The sequence below is a fragment of the Oratosquilla oratoria genome, chromosome 8, assembly GCF_046742065.1.
Source record: "Oratosquilla oratoria isolate Oo_2021 chromosome 8, ASM4674206v1, whole genome shotgun sequence".
NCBI lineage: Eukaryota > Metazoa > Arthropoda > Malacostraca > Stomatopoda > Squillidae > Oratosquilla > Oratosquilla oratoria.
The window spans coordinates 36,647,426-36,654,925 of record NC_134784.1 but is presented as its reverse complement, the minus strand read 5'-3'; positions in this window follow the sequence as shown (position 1 = coordinate 36,654,925).

The window sequence follows — 7,500 nt, the reverse complement described above, 5'->3', positions numbered from 1 at the left end:
GCGAACCAGATATGGCTCTTTTGATGATTGCATCAGGCTCGCAGATTATCTTAGCAAAAATTTCTTAACACAATAACTAATAAATAATTCCGCTGTCATTTTAAAGTATGTGCCATTGGTGGGAGCGGAACACTCAGTGACGTAGGATTCTTGTGATTGGCTGTCTTATGCGAGACGTTACTGATGTAGTTAGTGGTTTCTCAACAGCGGGAGTGGGAGGTATAATTGCTGCTATCTTCGTGTTATCTCACCGATCGCCTTCATTCATTGAATTCAAATATACTGGTGCGTGTATACTTCTCTGCTCATGGTGAAATGTGTTATATGGTGGTAAGCTCCAACGGATGCCTATTGTATGATCTGACCCTCGGTCAGAAAGGCTGACCTCACGGCCACCTGAGCCAAGCTCCGAAGACGACCAGGAATATTGCCAAAAAATAGCATTAACTATAAGTTATTCATTACGTCGATAGGATAATGTTTCTTCCTGTAATATATGTATATCTAAATTATACTGGGTGCTCACACTCAGTTTAATATTGGACCTAAAATTAGTCATAAGGAATATATTTATAGAGTTTAAAAGGTGTGTTGGCAACTGAAAAAAATTATCCTGTCTGGAATTATTTTGAAAAATTACCAACAACTTCCGGCAAAGGGTACCGAGCTAAATGCAAAGACTGCAGCCAGGAACTACAGGGCATTGTGTCAAGATTAAAATCTCACAGAGATAAATGCCAAGGTCAGCCACAGCATACAGAAGAAGAAATTGATGACCCAGGTAAATAATTTTACTTATATTGTGTGTATTTCTCCCTTTTCATGCGCAACTATATAGATTTGGTGAACAATGGAGAGAATGTCCAATAAAAGTGTGAAGGCCTAAACAATGGTACTTCAACTTCATTACTTCTAAATTTGGGTAATGACTATATCACTATAATATACTGTATCCACTCAACTTTGGGCCCTAGATGATTGTTATTCATTTCATTCAACATTGTGTAATATATTTCATAGGTTCCATTGGAATTCAGCCCACATGGGATTCAGCCCAAAGGGACTTGGCCTAACCTGACCCATTATTTTTAGTGAATTTAAAAGTGAACTGAATCCTGTGTGGGCTGAATTCCAAGCCCACCTACTTCATATCCTGTTAATTATTTCCAAATAATTTAGTGGCTTGTGTGAATATGATCATTATCTAAAAAAAATAACTACTGTATTCAAAAGTAGCCTAAATCACACTGTATTCATTCATTTATTTATTCATTTATAAATTATGCAATATGCTAAAATTTTCTGTTTCCATTTCAGGATCTGTATCAACAGCTTCAATCCCTTCATCATCGGCTCCACTTGAATTATCTGCAAACCTGACTCCACCATTAAAAAGGTCGCTATCAGACTCCTCCACTGGCGCCACTTCTGCTAAATCATTTTCATCTAAAAGAAAGTCATCAACATCTTCGTACAGATTTGTTATAAAAACTTCAGCCTCTCAAAAGGAAAATCTCGACCAAGAAGTTGCAAGAATGATATTTGCTACAAATTCACCATTTCGTCTTGTTCAGCATCCTCAGTTTCTCAAGATGGTTCAGAACCTAAGGCCAGGTTATATTCCTCCATCCAGAAAAGATATTGCTGAAAAGTACTTGGATCTTGTGTATGTAAAGGAATATAAAAAGTGTGCAGATGACCTGAATAATGAAACTGTATGTCTTTCCATTGATGGGTGGTCTAACATCCATAATGAGCCTATAATATGTGTCACTCTAACAACATCCACTGGTCAGATTTATTTAGTTGACACAATAGACACATCAGGGAAACCTCACACTGCTGAATATCTTCTACAACTTGTACAAAATTCGATCAAGAAGGTTGTACAAGATTTTGGTTGTGACAGACAATGCAGCAAATGTCACCAAGATGAGAAAACTCTTGGAAGAATCAAGTGAACCTGAGCATACCGTCCTCACATACGGCTTATACCGTTCCTTGTATACTTGTGGCAAGTCTATATAACACTGCTCCTTATATTGATATGCTAAAAATGTCCCTTAACAATCAGATCGCATATCAGATAGCAATCCCACAATATCTAAAATCTATAAAAAAAAATCCATCTAAATCAAATAAATCTAATTAAAAATGAGAACTAGATTATTTTTTGTGTTTTTATAAAAAGAAAAAAAAAATATCCGCCAACCCTAGTGTCCACTAACCTCATACAATAATACCTGTAAAGTCCGGCTAAAATTGGCATGTTCAAAGCATAACAAGTGCCATTAAAAAATAGTTTCTTATTTCACTATAAAAGTATTATATTAACTTATACTGCTATATGAATAAAGTCAATAGTTGATATATATTTTCTGGTCCTATATACATTGTTAGGTTTATAGTTTTTGATATATTTATCCAATATAAAATGTTAGGTTACAAAGAAAACCCAATTGGCCTCCGCTAGCGGAACCCAGGTATGTGGTTGCGCACGTCCTGTGTAATAGTAGTCCTTGATATATACATATATATATTATATATATAAATATATATATATATATATACATATATATATATATATATACTATATAAAAAAATATATATATATATATAATAAATATATATATATATATATATATAAATATATTTATATATATATATGTATATATATAAATCAAGGACTACTATTACACAGGACGTGCGCAACCAAATACCTGTTCCGCTAGCGGAGGCCATTGCTTTCTTTGTAACCTAACATTTTATGATTGGATAAATATATCAAAACTATAAAGCCTAACATTGTATATAGGACAAATATATCAACTATTGACTTATTCAATGCAGTATAAGTTTAATATCAAACTTTTATAAGTGATATAAGAAACCTATTTTTTAGGCACTGTTATGCTTTGAAATGCCAATTTTAGCCGGACTTTACAGGTATCATTGGGGGTATGAGGTTAGTGGACACTAGGGTTGGCGATATTTTTTTTTCTTTTTTTTAAAAAACAAAAATAATCTATTTCTCATTTAAATTAGATTTATTTGATTTAAATAGATTTTTTTTTTATAGAATTTAGATATTGTGGGATTGCTATCTGATATGCGATCTGAATCCCACAGGGCATTTTTAGCATATAGATATAAGGAGCAGTGTTATATTGACTTTCCCACAAGTATACAAGGGAACGGTATAAGCCGTATGTGAGGACGGTATGCTCAGGGTTCTACTTGTTTCCTCCAAGAGTTTTCTCATCTTGGTGACATTTGCTGCATTGTCTGTCACAACACTTCCAATGTGACAACCAAAATCTTGTACAACCTTCTTGATCGAATTTTGTACAAGTTGGTGAGAAGATATTCAGCAGTGTGAGGTTTCCCTGATGTGTCTAATTGTGTCCAACTAAATAAATCTGACCAGTGGATGTTGTTAGAGTGACACATATTATAGGCTCATTATGGATTTTAGACCACCCCATCAATGGAAAGACATACAGTTTCATTATTCAGGTCATCTGCACACTTTTTATATTCCTTTACATACACAAGATCCACGTACTTTTCAGCAATATCTTTTCTGGATGGAGGAATATAACCTGGCCTTAGGTTCTGAACCATTCTTGAGAAACTGAGGATGCTGAACCAAGAGCGAAATGGTGAATTTGTAGCAAATATCATTCTTGCAACTCCTGGGTCGCGAATTTCCTTTTGAGAAGGCTGAAGTTTTTATAACAAATCTGTACGAAGATGTTGATGACTTTCTTTTAGATGAAAATGATTTAGCAGAAGTGGCGCCATGTGGAGGAGTCTGATAGCGACCTTGTTAATGGTGGAGTCAGGTTTGCAGATAATTCCAAGTGGAGCCGATGATGAAGGGATTTGAAGCTGTTGGATACAGATCCCTGAAATGGAAACAGAAAATTTTAGCATATTGCATAATTTATAAATGAATAAAACTAAATGAATGAATACAGTGTGATTTAGGCTACTTTTGACTACAGTAGTTAATTTTTTTAGATAATGATCATATTCACACAAGCCACTAAATTATCTTTGGAAATAATTAACAGGATATGAAGTAGGTGGGCTTGGAATACAGAAGCCCACACAAGGATTCAGTTCCACTTTTTTAAATTCACTAAAAATAATGGGTCAGGTTAGGCCAAGTCCCTTTGGTGCTGAATCCCATGTGGGCTGAATTCCACTGGAACCTATGAAATATATTACACAAAGTTGAATGAAATGAATAACAATCATCTAGGGCCCAAAGTTGAGTGGATACAGTATATTATAGTGATATAGTCCTTACCCAAATTTAGAAGTAATGAAGTTGAAGTACCATCTGTTTAGGCCTTCACACTTTTATACGGACATTCTCTCCATTGTTCAACCAATCTATATAGTTGCGCCAATGAAAAGGGAGAAATACACACAATATACATCAAAATTATTTACCTGGGTCATCAATTTCTTCTTCTGTATGCTGTGGCTGACCTTGGCCTTTATCTCTGTGATATTTTTTAATCTTGACACAATGCCCTGTAGTTTTCCTGGCTGCAGTCTTTGCATTTAGCTCCGGTACCACTGTGCCGAAGTTTGTTGAAATTTTTTCAAAATAATTTTTCCAGACAGGATAATTTTTTTCAGTTTGCCTGAACACACCTTTAAACTCTATCCAGAATATATTCCTTATGATCTAATTTTAGGTCCAATATTAAACTGAGTGAGTGAGCTTACCCAGTATAATTTAGATATACATATATTTACAGAAGAAACATTATCCTATCGACGTAATGAATAACTTATAGTTAATGCGATATTTTGGCAATATTCCTGACGTCTCGGAGCTTGGCTCGTGTGCCGTGAGGTCAGCCTTCTGACCGAGGGGTCAGATCATACAATAGGCAATCCGTTGGAGCTTACCACCATATAACACATTTCTACCATGACATAAAAGAGAAGTATACACGCACCAGTATAATTGAATTCAATGAATGAAGGCGATCGGTGAGATAACACGAAGATAGCAGCAATTATACCCTCCCACTCCGCAGTTGAGAAACCACTAACCTACATCAGTAACTCTCGCAATAAGACAGCCATTCACAAGAATCCTGACATCACTGGAGTGTTCCGCTCCCACCAATGGCACATACCTTTAAAATGACAGCGGAATTATTTTATTAGGTTCTTGTGTTAAGAAATTTTTGCTAAGATAATCCTGCGAGCCACTGAGGCAATCATCAAAAGAGCCATATCTGGTTTCCGCGAAGCCACAGATTGCCGACCCTGGTCACAGGGCACGACCGGATTTCACAAGGGTGAAAGGTCTTAAGTAGATACAATAAAGCTTAACATTAATCATTAATATCTTACACACAAAAACAAGATACAATAAGGAACCATAAATAACAATTAACATTCCTTAATCAATTAATGAGCATAAAATGTAAGAAATACAGTAACCACATTGACAACGGTGAATAATACACCACGCGAGAACAAGAATATATATCTATTATATATATAGTATATATATATATAATAATTATATATGTGGATAAAAGTAAGGTGATGAGATTACAAGGGGTGAAAAGATGGCAGTAGAACTGGAATGAACACTTAAGGAGACGACTGGAGGAAGTGGATATATTTTAGATACTTGGGTGCAAGTGTAGCAGGAAAAGGTGGAGTGAAGTGGAGGTAGAATGTAGATTGAGAGAAGCGAGTAAATGCCTTGGTCGGGTTTAAAGAGTGTAATGAGAATGACATTTGGGAATGGATGCGAAGAGGAGACTGTATGAAGGAGTGATTGTGCCAACAGCACTGTATGGCTGAAACGTGGAATATAAAGAAGAAGAGAGAAGGAGTTTGAATGTGTTTGAGATGAGGTTCTGAGAGTATGGTGGGTTACTAGGCTGATAGAGTGAGGAAAAGAGAGGTGAGGAAGAGAAACGAGGGGGTGAAAACGGATTTGGGAGATTAGGGTTTGATGAAAGAATATTAGGATGGTTTCGATCACAGAAAAGAATGAGTGATATAGAAAAGACTAGTAAAAGAGGTATGGAAGGCAGGGATGTGTAGGGAGTGAACTGAGGGACGTCCTAGGATGAGGTGGCTGATGGGTAAGGGCATTGGGGAAGATGGGACTGTCTGTTGAGGACGGAAGGCAGAGGACGGATAAGACAGAGGTGAGTGGAGATAATGGTTGTATATATGGATGATTTGTTGTCCCGCATGCGGAGGAATAGGCCGGGGGGGTAGGGGGCCGGGGTAGTATGTGGTGAGTATCATTTTGACGCAGCCCGAAGGGATCTTTCCTCCTGTCCTCGCCTTATATGCCAGAGGGGGACGGAGAGAGGGTCGCCGATTAATAAGCGGCCTTGCTGTGGATGTGTCTGTGTCCTTGCGACACTGCTTCTGACCCAGGGCGGTGGGCAGGTGCAGGGATGCCCCGTCAACCAGGAGGTGCCAGATGAGAGGGAGGTGGGAGGGGTGTTGGAGTGTATATTAGGGATGAAATGGGTGGGAGATTTTATATATGCCTATACCCTTTTTGGCTACCTCCCCTTGTAAGGGTAAAAAGCCTTGGTATATGTATGTATGTAAATATAAAGAATACATATCTATATATATATATATATATAATATATAACCAGTATACACCACACTTTACATACACACACTTACACCACACACACACACACACGACACACACCACACACAACATCACGCACACATATATAAGATATATATATAGATATCAGATATATATATATATATATATATATATATAAATATTATATATATATGTGTGGTGTGTGTGTGTGTGTGTGTGTGTTGTGAGTGTGTGTGTTGGGTGGGTGTGTGTGTGTGGTGTGTGTGGTGTGTGTGGTGTGAGTGATGTGTGTGGTGTGTGTGGTGTGTGTGCGTGTGTGTGCGTGGTATGTGTTTGTGTGTGTGTGTGGTGTGTGTAAATATGTGTGTGTAAGTGTGTGTGATTTTTTGTGTGTGTGTGATGTAAGTGTATATATATATATAGGTATAATCTGTATAGATATATAATATAGTATGTATATATAATACAAACACACGCGTACACACACACACACACACACTCACACACACACACCACACACTCATCACACACTCACACATAGATAAATATAGATATATATATATATATATATATATATATATCTATATCTAAATATATATATATAGAAATAATATGTGAGTGTGTGTGTGTGTGTGTGTGTGTGTGTGTGTGTGTGTGTGTGTAAGTGTGTAGTATGTAAGTGTGTGTGTATATGTATAATATATATATAAATATATATTAATAATAATATATATTTGTGTCACGCGTGTGATTTGTATAATAGTATATATATCTATATATATATATATATACATATATATAATATAGTATATCATATACACTTACGGACACACACACAAAATAAACACACACCACTTTACACACACACTTACACA